This window comes from Rhinolophus sinicus, chromosome 16, assembly GCF_057876585.1.
Source record: "Rhinolophus sinicus isolate RSI-liver-muscle chromosome 16, RSI-T2T, whole genome shotgun sequence".
Classification (NCBI taxonomy): Eukaryota; Metazoa; Chordata; class Mammalia; order Chiroptera; family Rhinolophidae; genus Rhinolophus; species Rhinolophus sinicus.
Genome location: NC_142516.1, coordinates 106,208,598 through 106,227,412, shown reverse-complemented (window position 1 = coordinate 106,227,412; position 18,815 = coordinate 106,208,598). Strand labels below are relative to the sequence as shown.

General features: G+C 37.5%; 1 long non-coding RNA gene across 2 annotated transcripts; it reads left to right on the top strand.

The window, feature by feature from the left end:
• The first annotated feature begins 1,838 nt into the window (after window positions 1–1,838).
• Window positions 1,839–16,437, top strand: LOC148755089 (uncharacterized). 2 transcript variants are annotated; one of them, XR_016019179.1, is made up of 4 exons: window positions 1,839–2,141; window positions 8,703–8,864; window positions 10,965–11,068; window positions 11,706–16,437. It is a non-coding gene; the product is annotated as an uncharacterized LOC148755089 (long non-coding RNA). The 2 variants fall into 2 exon arrangements; XR_016019178.1 differs by having other exon boundaries at window positions 10,965–16,437.
• The last annotated feature ends 2,378 nt before the right edge of the window (window positions 16,438–18,815 follow it).

Below are 18,815 nucleotides of genomic sequence, written 5' to 3'. Positions count from 1 at the left end.
ATATGTATTTTCTGACCATAAGTCAAGATGGATGCTCCCGTGAGCAGGAGAGAAAGGAAAGTGTTCAAGGGGAACTTGCTGCAACTTCAGAAAATGGGTGAGAGGAAGCATGTAAAGTGTTGAAGGGAAGCGATGAAGATACCAGAAGTGCTACTGCTGTGGTGGACAAGCGTGACCAGCAAAACAACACGCTATTTTTAAAAAGACAGAATCTGCCTCTTTTTGGTTCAGTATGGCTGGTGGGGTGAATGCAACCTCATACAGAATAAAAGTAAAAAATTGGCCCTTGTAACTTTGTCTCAAGTGGTCCCACATCCCTCTCCAGAGGTAACTACTGGTATCTGTATGGGACTATTCTTCTAGAACATTCCTATGCAGTTATAGTAATAGTATATGTACATGTATAACTAAATTGAAATTAAAAAACTTTATTGCAGGAATACAGACTTTTTAAATACATTGTTTTAATAACTTAAAATTACACTAAGACTTTAGAATCCCTGTATCTTTTTATACCATTTTAACTCTGGATTTTGGTTAATTCCATCATTTTAATTATATGGATGTACTAAGTACATGTTCATGCCCATCAACATTTTAATTAGAATTTTACTCACATTGATTAATTTTCCAAAGTGAAAACTATTATCCATACTTTAATATATGATAAATTTTGTATACAATGTAGTTATATTTTTGCAGTTTGCATTTGTGTTAGAAAAGTTACTTGAATCAGAATTATTTTCCATTTTGCCTTTTCAGCCTTTCAAGATTTTGTTCATTGATTACTTTTAATGTATCATATTTCATTGAGTTTTGCCAATGTGAATTTTATTCTATATCTTTTATTTTTATAAAACCCAATTTTCCTGTGTCAAATTTCACAGATCTAAAATTTGCCAACATTCTACTTTTCCTATCCATATTTGGCAATAACAAAACTCATATGGTGCAGTTTTAGCCTTTGTCAATTTTATTCTCTGTTGATTCTTTGATTCTATGAACTGAATAATCACTGATCGTTTTCATCTGATTCTCAGGTAATTCATGAGAGAAGTGTAAGCATTCCTCCCTCCTTGTATTTCAGAATTGCTCAGTTGCTTGAATTATTCTGTTGTACTGCTCATCTTACCCTTCTTGCTTTTCATCTCTTTGATTGCCATTGCCGGATATGGAGAAACCCGTGGAGTTAAAAAGACAGTTGAAATGCCCTGAATGGCTACAAGAAATAAGAAGTAACACTGAGCTGAATGTGTGTAAATAAAAAGAAACAAGAAAGAATTTGGTATCTCTACATGTCAGTTGGTTGGTAAATGAATCTTTAGTGAATTCAGAACTATGCCATCTACTGCCATCTCCACTGGAGGCATTAAAGTGACTTCAAGGCTTAGGCTGGTATCTGAGACTGAATTATCCATGAGGCATAGCAGGCCCAGTGCCAGGGCTATAATATTTCAGGGGCCTACAAAAATATTTAAAATTTTTTTTTAATCAAGAGGGGGAAAAATCAACCTTTAGGTTGAAGAAAAAGTTTTGTATATAATATAAATATATTTATATCTATATTAATGCAGTTATAAAATATAATTTAAAATATTTTAAAATATAATTTTTAATATTTTTGAGGGGAGAAAGAAGCCTACAAAAGTCTAAGTGCCTAGGGCCCCTGAAAATCAAGATGCTGGCCTCTTGGTCTGAGGGCCTCAAGTTAATACCATAGCACATACCACACACCTCATGAGTGAAAGAGAATTCTTGGGAACAAGCATTTCATAACATGAAAAAAAAAATAAAACTTGCTTATTGAAAAATACTCAACATGAACATGACCAGTATTTTCTCATTTTTCTTCCAGGGAAAAAGCTCAAATACCAGACTGGTTCAAGGCCAGATCCCTGGCAGCCCTGGCCCTTGCTTGGTCCCAACATATGCAGTCACTGTATCCCATATGTCTGGGCCTGGCCTTAAACAGATGGAGCCCTGGCAGACCCACCTCTGGCCAGCTGGGCCATGCTCAGAGAAACCATATTTTACAGAGATCTGTCACCAAGTCCTCTGGGTGCCTTGATTTCATCTTTATACCTCAGCACCTGATGCAGGACCACTTAGTCAATATGGAATGAATCTTCATCACTACTATGGTAAGAGTAGAAGCTGATATGGAATTACATACTATTAAAAGTTGTATACATTATTTCAGAACATTTTTTTTTCCTGATGAAATTTTTGTTAGAACTGAAAATACCATGATTTCTTCAGAGGAAATATAAAGGACTTTCCTCCCACTGTTTTCTATTGTTGGTTCACTACCTTCTTTTCCCTCCCATTTTCCTCTTTGGCACTTCTTTCCCCTTCCATGAAGCCAGGCATCTGGAAAGAAATTTTAGGGGCATCAGAGCCAGTGGGAATATGCTCTTTGCCTTCTGGGTTAGGTCACTCCTGTTTCTTATAATTTTTCTCCTAAACCAAAGAATCAGAGTTTGACAAATTTTGCCGGTATCTTCCAGAAACAACAGATCCATTCTTCTACCTCCCCCTCTTTTCTTTCTTTTCTTTTGAAGGGCACCAACTCTGCATTCCCACCAATTTCAGGCCTGTTTAGACCCTCTGAGGTGATGGCCAAAAGCAGTCCACATACAGTTAACATTGCCAACATGCTCACATTCTTTCCATTTCAATGTCATTAAAAGGCATTCTAACTGCTTAAGACTCTACTGTTCTTCCAAGTAGTTCTATACCATAGATGTGACCTCAAAGTTATTTACCATTAGCCCTTTGCTTACATCATGGCTTGGCAATTTGACCTTTTCTCCCGCTAGTTGGAACCAGGGGTTTTGTTTTGTTCAATAAATAAATATGTAGCTTTCCTTACAGGCAGGCAGTAGGGAGACAGGGTAAGAGGGGGCTATGCTATGATTAATGAACTGTTTGCTTTTGAGTCCAGACAACTGGCTAATTGGATGTGCTATGAATCTGCAACCTGATGCTAAGCAGCCCACAGATGCCCTTTGGAATTTGTGCATCTGCGCTTCTTATCAGAGGATGCTGCTGATATTCTCAGGAGCCAAACAACACTTCCAAAATAAGATAAGGTGTATTTTACAACAAGCATTGGTGAGGTTATGGAGAAATTAAAACCTTTGCACATTGTTGGTGGTAATGTAAAATGGTGTGGCTGCTGTGGAAAACAGTATGAAGAGTCCTCAAAAATTTAAAACTGGAACTACCATGTGATCCAACAATTCCACTTATGGGTATTTATTCAAAAGTACTGAAAGCTTGACCTGAAAGGGTAGCACGTCTATGTTCACTGCAGTAGTATTCATGAAAGCCAAGAAGTGGAAACAGCAGAAATGTTCATCAACAGATGAAAGGGCAAAGAAAATGTGGTATATACATGCAATGGACTATTATACAGCCTTAAAAAGAACGGAATCCTGCAATATGTAACAATATGGATAAACCTTGAGGACGTTATGCTACATGAAATAAGCCAGTCACAGAATGATAAATATGGCATGATTCCACTTATATGAGGTATTTATAATAGTCAAATTCATGGAATCAAAGAATGGAATGGTGGTTACTAGAAGAAGGCCACGGAGACGAGTTACTAATCAAAGGGCAAAATGTTTCATTTAAGCAAGAGGAATAAGCTCTAATGAGCTGCTCTAAGACATTATACTTACAGTCAACAATAATGTATTGTACACCTAAAAATGTGTTAAGAGGGTAGATCCCATGTTAAGTGTTCTTACCATGATAAAATAAAACAACAACAACAACAATAAGACAAGGTATATTCTGAGTACAGACTTTCCCCCCAAACATTTTAGCATATTAGGAAAGACAAATAAGTCCCAGTGGCAAATTACATAAATACCTCCTCATACCACTGAACTACATTAGGAAGGTGGGCACACCGCTTCCCAAAGCTCTCTTTCCACTGAATGGTCTCACAGGAAACACCCTGCTTTTGTCTAACAATTTCCTGAAGATGTTTCATGTTACTACACAAAGATTTTCCTCATACTTTTTAAATAAACTTAATTTTTTAGAACAGTTTTAGATTTACAGCAAATTCAGCTGAAACTACGATTTCCCATATACCCCTGCCCCCATCTATATGCGGCCTCCCCCACTATCCACATCCTACACCAGAGTGGTACATTTTTTATAATCCACAAACATACATTGACACATCATTATTATCCAAAGTCCATAATTTAAATTAGGGTTCGCTCTTGGTGTTGTATGTTCTGTAGGTTTGGACAAATGTATAATGACATGCATCTACCATTATAACATCATAAATAGTAGTTTCATGGCCCTGAAAATCCTCTGTGCTCTGCCTTTTCATCCGTCCCTTACCCCAACCCCTGGCAACGACTGGTCTTTTTATTGTTTCTATAGTTTTGTCTTTCCCATAATGTCATACAGTTGGAATCATATAGTATGTAGCCTTCTCAGATTGACTTCTTTCACATAGCAATATGCATTTAAGGTTCCTCTGATTGCTCATTTCTTTTTAGTGCTGAATAATATTCTGTCGTATGGATGTACCACAGTTTATCCATTCACCTACTGAAGACATCATTTGGTTGCATCAAAGTTTTGACACTTATAAATAAAGCTGTTACAACTATCCATGTGCATGATTTTGTGTGGACAGTCTCATATTTTTTGCAGCTATATAATTTTACATTATGAGGATAGCCATTATTTTTGTACCACTCTTCCATTAATGAGCATTTAAATTATTCCCAGTATTTTGCTACTACAAACAATGTTGCAATGAATAATATTGTACATAGATCATTTCCCACGTGTGCAAGTGTATTCTTAAGATAAATTTCTTCCAGTGGAATTTCTGGATCAAAGGGTCTAAGCATCATGTAATTTTGATGTATATTACCAAATTGACCTCCACAGAGATTGTAAAATCTACCCTCCTAACTGCAATAAGTGGGAATGCCTATTCCCCTATGGCCTCTGTTGTTCCTTCCCAACTGAACAACTTCATCCACTCCTTTCCATGGCCCTTACTGGAAGTAGAGACCTGATGCTTATTGACCCCACATAGTACCAGTTATGTGTATTTCTTTTCTGTGCATTGTTGGTCTTGGTCATGGATTCAAAGACCTCAGAAAGCAGAAGAATTGTTCCTATATAAGTGTCTTCTGTTAATAATCTTAAAATAAATGTAGGTAGTACTGTAGAAATATTTCAAAAAGACCACAGGTTTAAAAGACAAAATCATTATCATATATTTACTAAGAAACTCTCAGTGACCATAGAAGCGGTTGACCATGATAAGATGCAGGTTCTTCTAATACTTTCTGTGATAGCTGCCTCCTGTGAGAAGCCTGTAAATGTAGAAACGTGGATAGTCTCTAAGGATGTCGCTTGGGATGGACTGTTTTCTCAACAAAATCCATAAAAACTTAATTACACTTGCTGAATGGTCAGTGAGTTTAAGCAGGCCTGGGAATCCATGAACATGGGAATGGAGCCCCCCTTTCCCAGCCTTCCACTCTCATTACCTGTGTTAAATTGAATATACCAATGTGGTATTAGACCTACTTTTAGATCCCTTGTAAGTTCTCTCTTTGAAACCTGATGTCCTCACACTAGACCTCTCCATGTAGCCAGAAAAATCTCCCAATCAACTTGGCCATGGAATGGACATTTCAGACCCAACCATTTCTTCATCTGGGATAGTGTCAGATGTTTCCTTGTGTGGTAGGCATTCTCCAAGATGATCCCCAATGACCCTTACTTCCTGGTATTCATGCCCTTGTGTATTTTCCTTTGAGTAGGGCTGGATTTTGTGACTTGCTTCTAACAAAAAGAATGACAGAAGTGATGGGTTGGCAATTCCAAGAGTGGTTATAAATGACCACAGGTCTATCTTAGGCCACTGTCTCTTGCTGTCTTTCGGATCACTCATTTTGGGGAAAGGCATTTTCTGTGTTGGGCTCTGCCCTATGGAGAGGCATGTGCATTAAAGAAATGAGGGAGGCCCCTGGCCAAGATCTAGAGTGGAACTGAGACCCTAAGTCCAATAGCTCATGAGGAACTGAATAGGCTTGAAGGCAGATCATTTGGCTTCAGTTGAGCCTTCAGCCCTGACCAACATCTTGACTGCAACCTCTTGAGAAGACTGAGCCAGAAGTACTCAGCTAAACTGCTAACAGAGTCCTGACTCTGAGACTATGCATTAATAATTGTTGTTTTAAACTGCTAAGTGTAGGGGTGATTTGCTATGCAGCAATAGATCACTAATACAGCTTGTTACCAGAAACTGTCCCACCTTCTAGAGTGAGCATTATAGGTCAAGAGATCCAGATGGTCACCAGCTCTGTGATAATTTTTAACAAATCACGTACCTTCTTCACACTGCCCCCCTCTCCCCCAATTCAAGAAGCAATAATAATTCTTCTTTCAGAGGATTACGTGATCTTGAGAGAAGAAGAGGCTTTCTTTATCTTCTTTATCCTAAGAAAGTTCATAACTTTAAGAAGTATCAATACAAAACCTTTTGCCACTGAGTTTCCTAGTACTATAGCAAATAAACAGTGACTCCGTAATAAATGTTTAATTACTAAATAATGATTCTTAAGCCTCTTGACAATTCCTGAATATAGTGAAAATACTCTAGTGTCACTGGTTCAACCAAAAATCCACAGTAGAGATAGATGAATGAGTCAATCAATAATATTCAATGAATAAAAAATTTCAAATGTATTAGGCTGCTACTTAGTATGCCCCAGACATGGTGGTAGGAGGCTTATGAATTTTATTTCATTAAGTCTCCCAAATCCTACAAGGTAGGTGTTATAGACTGCATGTTTGTGCCCTCCGATAACTATATGTTGAAACCCTAACCCCCAATGGGATGATATTAGGAGGTGGGCTTCTGAGAGGGAATTAGGTCATGAGGGCGGAGCCCTGGTGATGGGATTAGTGCTCTTATAAAAGAGACAAAGAGAGCTTAAAGAGGCAGTGTGCAAAGCAGGAAGAGCACTCTCCCCAGAATCTGACCAGCCATGCTGGCACCCTGATCTCTGGATCCCAGTCTCCAGAAATGTGAGTGGTAAATTTCTATTGTTTAAGCCACCCAGTCTGTGGTGGTCTTGTTATAGCAGCCTGAACTGCAAAGGTAGTAGGCATTGTAGTAGTCAGCAGTTTCTTTGTAGACTCAAAAAAGATGTATGTCAGAGTACCAAAGAGATAAAGATTTACTGCAAATATATATGAGAACATGAGGTAGTGTGGAAGTTAACCCATCAACTAAACTATCATCTCTGTATTCCCCACTTCCCCTAAACCGCAGTATACAGTGGGGGTTAGTTACCAACAAGTTGCTCAGCATTCTTTGGGATGGCTACCTTAGCTTAAAGAAACTGCCTTCTCTTCATTCTTCTAGCAACTGTTAATCATAAAGGGGAGGATTTAGTTGGGCTCATCCAGTATTGGTGGAATATTTGACCTTATTGATCAAATATCTTGCTCAGAGTCAGTCAGTTTCCCTCATAAATTCATAAGTGGTAGCCTGTGTCCAATAAATTGTTCTTTGGTCTTATCAGCTATAACTGGACCAGGAGGCATAGTGTCACCCAAAAAGAAAACGGCATAAGTCATAGCAGTTTTTATGCTGGAAAGAATCAATTGAAACCACTTTCTTTCAAAAGTAACTATGTAAGAGAAAGCACTCCAGGTTTTATGGACTTCTGCTGCAATGCATTCAGTACAATTACTATCCCCATGTGGCAAGATAGTGTTTTAATATGTCAACAGCTACGGTCATTTTCGTGTATTCCCTGTTAACCCATGACCCTCCCCCATTTAGCCAGCTAGATATGGAGAACCTATTGCCTGACTGTAGAGAACAAATGTTAATTTTTGCCTCTGAGCTTCAAAATCTGAGGTCCAGATGTGAGACAAAAGAGTTGGAAGATTACATGAGCAAACAGAGTGAGTGTTCTGCCCACTGGATACTGGATAAAAACTCCTTTGGCTTGGGAAATAAAAAAAATAAAAAGAAAGCAATACTAAGGGGGGTCTAATAAGGGGTATTGCACTCTCTCCTCTCCTGAGGTCAAAAGCCACAAGAGGGAGAACAATGAAACCTTTGGTGAGTTTAAGAATATGAGAGTGGAGGAGACTCGTGTCTTGTTTCCTAGGTGAAGCCCAGAGGAGCAGTAAGGGTACAAATCCCCTCCCTACCCCAAGTGAATGGAGCATCATTAGACTAGACTGGGCAGTTCAGTGGGTCTGAGCAACGGGTCCTGAAATAGCTTCAGTGGTGAAGAAGAGCATCCAAGAGAGTTGTGCTCTGTCAGAAGTCAGTGGACCCAAAGGATTCTTACCATGGGGCCAAAATGGATACAGAATGACCTGATTGGACTTTGGAGGAACACTAAATGGGGGAACAGAGAGCTCTTACGTGAGTATACCTGCCAGTGCCTGGGAACCGATATGGCTAAGGATACAGGAGCAGATGCCCGATGGGTACATGGCAAAGACTAGACACCCTTCCTGTCCCCTCCCCATACACTGATGGCTGAGCTCCCAGAATTTTGATACCGTTCCAGTAAGAAACAGGAAGGAAGTCAACAAGTCGACCCTGAACTGACTTAGAAAATCCTTAAGTGAAACACAGAGACAAGAAATGACTGAAATTACGTTTTATATTTTAGGAAACGTAAAGACATGGGGAAGATTTTCCTTTGAAGATGGTTATTACATCTTGTGAGAGCTTCTTCACAAGGAATGAGATGCTTTCCATTGGAGAATATGAGATGGCAGAAAAAATAAATACAGAAGAATTAGTGCAACTCAACTAGAACATGTAGAAAAAGGTCAGTTTTCTAAAATTCAATTCAGTGTCCATCTCCCATTTTAGACTGAAATGACTATTGCTAGGGAGATGAAAAGTGGTAAATTGCATTTATTCAACTCTTCTGTCATTGTTTAATTACTACCCACCTTTCTAGATATTGTTTGAGGTACCATAGTATAGTACTTAAGAAAATTGATTCTACTCCAAATTGTCTTTGTTCAAATCCTGGCTAATCTACTTTTTAGCTACATGACATTAAAAACTTAATCTTCTCTCTCTCTCTCTCTCCCTCTCTCTCCTTTCTACTATGAAGATTTTTTTTTTTAATGTACAAGAATAAATGAAATAGTGTAAGATCCCCACCTAACTCTCCTCCAACTTTCTACAGTTATTAGCTAAGCCAATCTTGCTTTATTTATATGTAACCCACTCCTACACCCCAACCTCATATTATTTTGAAGCACATCCCAGATAATGTATCATATCATTTTATTCATAACATTTCAGTATGTATCTTTAAAACAAAAGGATTCTTTTCTTTTTTACATTAGTTTCAGGAATACAAAACAATGTAATAGTTAGACATTTATACCCCTCACAAAGTGATAACCTCCCCCAAGCTACTACACCTCTGACATCGTATATAGCTGTTATATTTCCACTGTCTCTAAAACAAATAAAACCAGGCTACCATTATCACATTTAAAAATTGTAAAATAATTCAACATCATCAACTATACAATCAGTTTCTATACTTATATTTATCTCAAAATATCTAATTTTTTATGGTTCATTGACTTGAATCATTTTCCAAATAATGTCTCCCCATTGTGATTGGTTAATATATCTCTTAGTCTCTCTTAAGTCTCTTTGTATCCTGCTTTCATCTTTTTTTAAATGCAATTATTAGCTGAAGAAAACTGGTCATTTGTCCTGCAGAATTTCCCACAGTCTGTATTTTGCTGATTGCATTCCTGGGTATGGTTTAATATGTTCCTGTGTCCTCAGGATTTCCTGTAATTAGGTCTAGGAGAATTCTTCATAGGTGGTGTTAGTTCTTCCAACAGGTGTATATAATATTTGATTGTCTCTCTTTTGGTGAAATTAGCAGCTGTTTATGTTCAATGCCTAAATTAATGAGTTGTAAAATGATAATATTTTAATTTTTATCTTCCTTCTTTATGTATCAGCTGTAATACTTCTATAGAAAGAGACTTCTTCTCATCTCACTCTGGATACTCAAGAGGACTGTTTATTTAAGAAAGGCCCGATAAATGCTTGATTTTCAAACTAATGAGTTGGCTCTCTCCAAAGGAGACCAATTAGTTGTGCTTTCCTTATGTTTTCAGGATCATTATGAACTCATGGATTTACATGTATTTGATGCATTTTGATACACTGTAATTATTACCTTTGTTTATGCTCAAATCATCCTTGTTTGTTCCATGGAAGCCTATTGAAGTAGACTCCTGTTTCCTTTTGACATGATCTTATTATTATTATTTGACATAATCCCATTTTGCTTGAGATTAGGGGTTCCTGTGACACAGGACTTTCAGTTTTTAAATGGGCAAAGTGCTGGGAAAATTAGGATGAGTTCGCCACCCTTACCTTACTGTACTAGCCTTTGCTAGCTCCATTGCTATCTGGTAAGACAAGGCATTCTGGGCCTGTCAGGTACATTTCTTGCTCCAGACCTGGAATTAGCAACTTGTCCAAGAACACCTGGTTCTTGTTAGTGGGAAATGGGATTTGAGGAGCCGATTCTTCTAACCACACTTAAGCATCAATTTCTGCTTCTACTAAATGATGATAATAATAATCCTACCCACTGCTGGGTTGTTGTGAGGATTATATGCAATAATGCTTGAACAGCACTTAGAATAGGTCCTGGAACACAGAAACTGCTTGTTAAAGGTTAACTGCTATCACAACAGTTGCACAGGTAATATGGGTAGTTTCAGGGTTTGTTTATGCACTCAGCAAAATACATCATCTCAGGAAAATAGCCATATATTTAGGAGTGAGTCCTGTTAAAGAAACACAAATGGGCTCAGGGATATATTTTATAGAGGTTCACCGTACAATGCAATGTGTTTGTGCAATTTACATTTTTCAGATTCAAACCATCAAAGCTGTCCAAACTTTCAACAAAACAAGGTTATGCAGCTGGATCTGAGACTGAAATGTTTGGGTTTGACACCTGAGAAGACTTTGTTTATTGTAAGTTTCCTGTCCTATTGTATATTTGTGCAACAAGGGAAAGAAATCTCTTATAATATCTGAAAAATTAGTGAAATCTTGCTCATTGTAAGGGATTCCCAGAAAAATAGTATTGGAAGCAGATGCATAAAATAACCCCCAGTAAGTCCCTGAGGAAATCACGTGATCCCTTCTAGAATTCATTGAAAAGCAAGTCATAGAAGATAGCCACATTAGTCCTCTCCAACTGGGTATTCCATGAGTCATTGGAGGTTGATGGCCATAGTAGGCCCCCTATTTGTGATATACATAAAAGAGAAACAGATCAAAGAAATCTTGTTCTGTGAACCATTGCAAACAACTACAAAGGAATTGATGAGTTCAGTCCTGTCAGTGCCTGCTTTTTGAAAGCATAAGTTAATGCTTGACATATGTGAATCAATTTGCACTGATGGTGCCCTTGATATGCTGGGAAAAATTCAAGATCCGTTGCCGTTGGAAAGAAAGTAGGCCCTCTTATCATTATCACACATAATATTGCATCAGGATGCTTTGGGTACAAAGAACTTCCCCCATAGTGTTGAAGGCTGGTTTGAATATTGTGGTGAACACAGTAAATTGTATCAAAGGATGTGCTCCAACACCTTCTCTACTCCAGGTTTTGACAAAGGAAGGAGAGCACACATGCTATACAGAAATAAGGTAAGTTTTCAAAGACCATGTGCTACTTGTCTCTTTCTCAGTCAAATATTGTTTTTCTTACCAATTGTTTACATATAAACAAAGAGGAAAGGTAATTAATATCAAAACTGAGTAGTGTATGCACAAACCAGGCTGCAGGAGAAGAGGATAATTATTAAATATTAAATGAAGTTCCCTGGAGTAGATAACCTGAACAATGTCTGTGGGTTACAGCCAGCCTTTAGCTCTGCCGACAGTGTACAAGAGCCTCTTCCAGGAGGAAGTGAGTAGGCAAGGCCATGAGCGAGTCAGGAAGGCACAGACTCATGAGAGCTTGGTCATCCAGAAGGGTGTAGTGTGGGCCAGATGCTGGATATCCAGCAGGAAATGGGGAGTGGGCTGTGCCATTTCTAAGCTCCTATTTCTAAGCTCTTAAGGCTTCCAGATCTCAGGACTGGGCAAACAGAATGCATCCTAGAGGTAAAAAGAATGCCCTTCGAGCTGCAGGACATGGGGGTAGAGAGCAGGGATTTCATCAGCACACAGCCAAGGCAGGCCAGGTACAGACAAGAATGTGGGCAGGTGCACCCATGAGTTCTGCCCTCAGATTCTGAAGTTGCACAGTGGCACTGCCCCTGGGTGATGACAGCCTCACCCTGTCTGCTTCTTAAGTCAGATTGCTCTAATTGGCTACTTGTAGTGTTTTCATACATAATAAAATAAGCCTGTTTATTTGAAACCAAGGCAGAAATTCAAATAAATAATTTTAAATAGTCTATTCTCATAATACGTGGCAAGTGCAATTAAATTCTGAATACGTTTAACACATTTATATAAGGAGTTAGAATGAACACCTTAGAGCAGATGTACATATTTATTAGGAAATTTCCAGATTAGAAAGAGTATGTTGAAGAAATTAATTTCACTCTTCCCTTTTTTTTTGTGGGGGAAAAAAGCTTACTAAATGAAGTAGTGAGGCCAGCAAGTAATACAACAACTCACTGGCAAAAGATGAGTGATGCTTTTCATCCATGCTTTATCAATGGAAGATTCTTCTCTTTCTGTTTGGTTTTTTAATTTATGGATTGTAGAGGTTTTTCCTGTATACTTTCACCATTAGTTTACAGAGCTTTTTATTATTAAGCAGAGAATGTGTCCTGTTTGGCACCTTTTCAGCTTAAGGATTTACTGAGGATTCCTTTGTTGCAGTTTTTAAAAATGTTGCATATTTAAAAGAAGTATTTTCCATTTAGGTGATATCATTAGAAAAATGTGTGTGTGTTAATTATATTCTTTATTTATTAATTATATTCTTTATTAAGTATATTCTTTAGACCCGGTTTAACCTTAATTTTTTTTCTTACAATCATGGGTTGAGACAAGTGAATGAAAGACTCTCCTACCAGCAAATTCCTACTTAATTATCTTTGTATTTCCAGTAGCTTTTGCATTATGAATTGTAATACTTTGATATATAAAGATTCATGAAAATTAGAGCTTCATTATGAATTATATCCCATTTTATTATGACATGTTCTTCTTTATCTTTAATATTTTTGTCCTTAGTTCACACTGAACGAATATTAATATCAGGAACTCTGCTTCTTTTTGCTGCATTTGCCTGGTATGCCTTTAGTTGTCTATGTCTAACTATAGCATATATTGGGATTGTGCTTTTTGATCCAAGCTTTGATTCTTGTTCTTTGAACTAATTTACATTTCCTGATATGAGAAAAATGTTTGGTCACAGTGTGATTATCCTTTCTTGATTTTTTTTTTTTGTAATGTTATAATACACAAATTAAAGGTACACACACACTTATTTTCCTATATGGTTTTTGGTTTCTTTAATGTGTGTGTGTTTTCATTCTGATTTTTTTGAAGGTTTATAGTCTGTCCTAGGATCTTGTAGTGGTTACCTTTATCATTTTATGTACTAATTATCACATTTAAAAATTTTTGTATAGCATATGATGACTCACCATGATAAAAGATGAGAAAATAACTATGTTTATACTTTTTCCATCTTGCTTATCTTACACAGGTCAATTCTGGCTTATTATATTATCATTAATGCTTCTGGTTATTACCTTTATACTTTTAAAAAATGTACTGCCGCCTCTATTACTAGGTTTATCATTTTAAATGGTAAGTTTGGAAATCGTGCTACAAAAAGTGAGGTTCTCATGCTTAGAGTGCTCCTTTCCTTCTCTCAACCTCCCATTTTTGGCTTATTTTACTATCATTATTGTTTCCACATTACATTGTCTTCTGTAATCAGGATTCCTGTAGGTGCTTAGTCTTATTCGTTCACTCACTTGTTCATTTATTTGATAAATTTAATGCTCACCTTCCTCACCACTATGGCTACAGCCTTCACCTCTTGATTGGCATCTTCAAGGAATTTTTTTTTTTTAAGAAAGTAGTCAGACACCTCAGACTTTCTGAGGAGAGTATTTAAAAAAAAAAGATTCATACCCACTTACAATGAAAGACAACTTCAGTTCTTTCACAATTTTTAACAATTGAGACACTACCTTATTCTCAAAGAGTTAGAGCAAAAAAGCAGAAATGGCCAGGTAGCAGTGTGCTTGGCTGTCAAATACCGTGAGGGGGCCTCAAATATGGGTAACTTTCAATTAAGAAATCGCCCATCCTAAATTTATGTGGTGGCGTGACTACTGTTTTCTGTAGTTTCAGTCAAATATTTTTGCTCAACACTCCCACAAAATAACCTTCATGCAAGGGATGAACTACAGAACAGAATAATATACCTCTGATGAGATCTACTTTAAATAAAAAACAAACACTTAAATCTGGGGGAAAAAAGAAAGAAAAAAAAGGGATGCAGAGCTTCTATTTTCCTGGAGTTCTTGCATGCTTGGATATATCAAACAACAACTTGACTAGGTAAAAAAAATTTTTTGGGGGGGGTTTCACATTTTGTGAGGACTTGGCAACAGTTTTTCACCATCTTATAGACATTAATATTGCTAAGAAAAAGTCTCTTCCTTTCACTACTGTTTGATTTTTTTTTTTAGGCCTAGATTCTTGATATTTGAAGTCCAGTAACTTTATTAAACTATGTCTCTGTGTTGATTTTGCTAATTTCTCTTCCCCCCCAGAATAACTGGGCCCATTTCAAACTATGGATTTATGTCTCTCTTATTTGAGGAAATATTTATTCTACCTGAATACTTGTTCTGTTTCTTTTATTAGAGACACCATTCATGAGAAAGTTGAAATTCCTTTCCTGCCTTCCATATTTATCATTTTTTGGGGTAATCATTTATAATACTTGGTTCTTTTCTATTAATTTTCCTTTATTTTCTCCACCTCTATTCTCTTTATCTCTGCCCTATAATTGCACAGTGTCTCTTTTTCTACTTCTGATGCTAATTTTCACTTGTGTAACTATTCATTATTTCTTTTACTTTTTTCTAAATCCTTGCCGGTTTTCTCTCTCTTTCTCTCTCTCTCTCTCTCTCTCTCTCTCTCTCTCTCTTTTAATTAAAATTTATTGGGGTGACAATGATTAGTAAAGTTACATAGGTTTCAAGCGCACAATTCTGTGATACATCATCTGTATAGCCCTTCTTTAAAAAGGAAGCCATTTAAAAAATGTTTTTAATGGAAAGACGTTTTTCTACAGTTTTTATCTACATTATGATGCAATTTTCTGGAACATTAGTCAGCGTGTTTTCCTGTTCTTCTCATTTATTTTTCTTGCAGTGTATTTGCATTATGTTCTGCACAAACTCCTTTTCCATAATCACTCATCTTGCTATGAGATTACTCACTGATTTATTTGGACTGTCCTTTATAAGTGAGCTATTTTCTAAAAGATGATATAGCAGAGAGAACAGAGAAGTGAGATGGATCAACCATTGGCTTAGATGTCCCCCGCTCAACAGGAAGTAGGCTTGCTCAGCTGTGATGGTCAATAGGGAGGCATTCAGCATTTACCTCCCTTCAGCCACAAGGCCGTTGCCCACTCTTCCGTGCTGCCTTTGGCAAAGATGGCATGTCTCTTCCTTCCCTCATTAAGTTCTGTGTCCACTCACAAGGCTCAGGGATGCCCCCAAGTTTGCCTTCTTACCCAGACCTCACTGTTCACCAAGGCCAATGAATTCTGTCCTTAGAAAGCTCGCTCACTTCAGGCCGGCTCCGTGCTACCTGAGCTCTGAGAGTCATGCCTTTGCTGTCAGCTTCCTCTCTAAACCAAGCTCAACCTGAATGCATTGATCAGGAGTTGGGCTGTGTTCAAGTTTCATATATATTTTCTTTCGTAATTTTCAGAAACTATTTTAGTCATTTTCAGCATGTTTCAAAGGAAGAGTGGGGCCAGATGCCTTGACTCTGCCATCCTAATGAGGGCCTTGATGTGGCCAAGGAATGATACTGGATCCATTTCTTCTAAAATTGAATTTCATAAATAATGTGATCTGATGACAGATGATCTCATGGAAACGTGGGTCATAGCTGACTGCAAATGGAGTTTCAGACAATAAAGTTTGAGAATCTCCAGTGTGTTCCAACCAGTGCCGTTTCCACATCGGACAACAGTACCAGAGGGCCCATCTGCTGGTGTGAGCTGGGGTTTTTATCTCACTTTTTATGGTATCTCAAAACAGAACATGTGACTGCTTCATGAACTTAAAAAGGCTCCTTATTGTTGATTATCACTGAACAAATGGTGCCTTAGTAGAGTCAATAATCCAATAAACCTTCTAAAGTTTTCAAGGGTGTAATTGTTCGTGCATTTTTTTAGAATTTCTATTAAACTGCAATTCTCTTAGCCTGTATATTTCCTACAATTTTAAATTCTGTTTTATGATATGTATATTATAAAATACGTAAAATATACATAACAGTCATCATTTTAACTTTTTTGGGTGTACATTTCCGTGGCATTAAGTACATTCACATTGTTGTTCAGCCATTACCACTGTCCATCTCCAGAACTTTTCCATCATCCAGCTGTGAAACTCTGTACTCGGTAAGCAGTAACTCCTCCTTCCCTCTCCCCCAATTCCTGGTAACTATTTACTATCATTTTTAAATTGAAAGAACTAAACTTAGCAATTGTTTCTCTTGCTTTATTCTTTAAAAGTGTTCTTTTCAGAGGTTTATTGATAAGAGATGGGAGAAATTTTTTGGAAAATCAAAGGGATGCAAGCTGCAATAAACATTAAGAATTGCTGTGCAAGGTGCTAAGAGACATGGCTCTCAACCTGGAGGGATGACAGCTACTTCTTACATATTGCTTCCTGTGTGGCTCACTCAGTCTCCCCAGCAGTACCTCTTAGGGAGGTACTATCACATTATCCTCATTTTACAGATGAGGAAACCGAGACACAGCTAGGTTAGGTAACTTGTCCAAAGTAGTAAGTGGCATGTCCACAACTAGAACCCAGGCATTGGAATCACAAAGTTAAAGCCCACATAAAACAAGCAAAAGGCATTTAAGTGTTAAACAGTATGGTCCTAAATTTAAGTCTAATTTCATCCCCAGCCATTTTTCAGAAAATGCACTCCTGATGATGACTCCATGATCTTCTACTCACTAAATCCATGGGGCTCTCTAAGCTCTCATGTTCCTCTGCCTCTCTGAAGCTTTTGAAATTCTTGAGCAAACCTCTCTTCTTCAAATTCTCTCCCACTCAGCGTCTGAGACACCGGCAGAATTGAGAGGCATCAGAGCAGTAGAGAAACTTGAATTTGTAGTGCATCAAAGAGAACTACTAGAGAGCCTTGAGCAAGACAGCAATAGACTTGAAGCCTGCCAGGGCTTTTCAGGAGGGCTAGGCTGGGAGAGGTGGGGCGCTGCTCTAGGAAATATCAGCCAGGCAGCTATTACATGGTTCTGGGCATGGTTATGATTGAACCTCAAGAAATGTTCATGCTGTAAGGGAATTGATTAAGAGAAGTAGCATGAGAACACTTAGGATGTGATTTTTTTTTTAATTCCTTATGAAACTTATTAGTCTTGTATTTCAAGAGAACATGGAGAACATTGTTTTCCAGATTCCCCAAAGCTCCCTGTTGGGATCTACACGAAAATATCTGTTAGGTTGTGCATCTCTGGAGCAATTTTATTGTGCTATCAACTCTGAGTTCCACAAGTGCACATGTGTGCTCTTTGTAACACCTGATAGAAAGCACAGGAGGAAAGGTATGTCTTCTGGGGAAAAGGCACATGCAACTTCATAGCTGGCGATTTGTGTCCTCCTCCATTCTTGGCTCCATCTGTCTTTTCTATTGTATTTACCTTTTGCCATGTTTTATCACTTACTTTGAAATTAATTTGTTTCACTCTCCCATATCTCTTTGAAAGATCCTTTAAATATTTTGTAGAATAGGGTAGGAAAGAAGAGAACTAGAGAAATGGAATTTAAAAGTAAAAATGTAATCCAAGCAAATCAACTCTAAGAAGACATTTTTGAGACAATTGGGGAAACTAGAAAATGGATATTAGTAAATTTTTATTAATTTCCTAGGTCAGATAATGGTACTGTGCTTATTTTTAAAGCCCTTATCTGTTATACATGCGATACACAATAAACTATTTATAAGTGAAATGTATACATGTGTGGGATTTGCTTCAAATTACTCCAGAAAAATAATAAAGGATGAGAATCAGAAGGGAAAAAACAGAAAAATATTTTTTAATGTGGTAAACTGTGAAGATGATAGCACTTCTCACAGCAACAAGAATTGACATGGAAATTCTTAGAACGTTAGAGTGAAAGTCTCATTACTTGACTTGGGGGGTGGGGGGGATTAGACTGAATTCTTAGTATATGCCTGAATGGTCTCTTCACCTTTAAGAATGAATGCATTGGAGTCATGTAATGTTTAATAAAGTTAATAGAGGGCCTTAAACTTTGAGTGAGGAAAACAGAAAGAAAAAGAACAGCTATTTATTAAGCACTTGATTTCTTCCAAGCACTGTGCTCAGGGCCTTCACATGTGTTACCTAAGTTTTTCTAACAAGCTGGTTAGAAGAATATTCCTCCCTCTTCTCCATTTTTTTCTTCTCTCCTCTTCCTGAAAGATGGGTGGTGACCGTGTGGTTCCCTGAGAC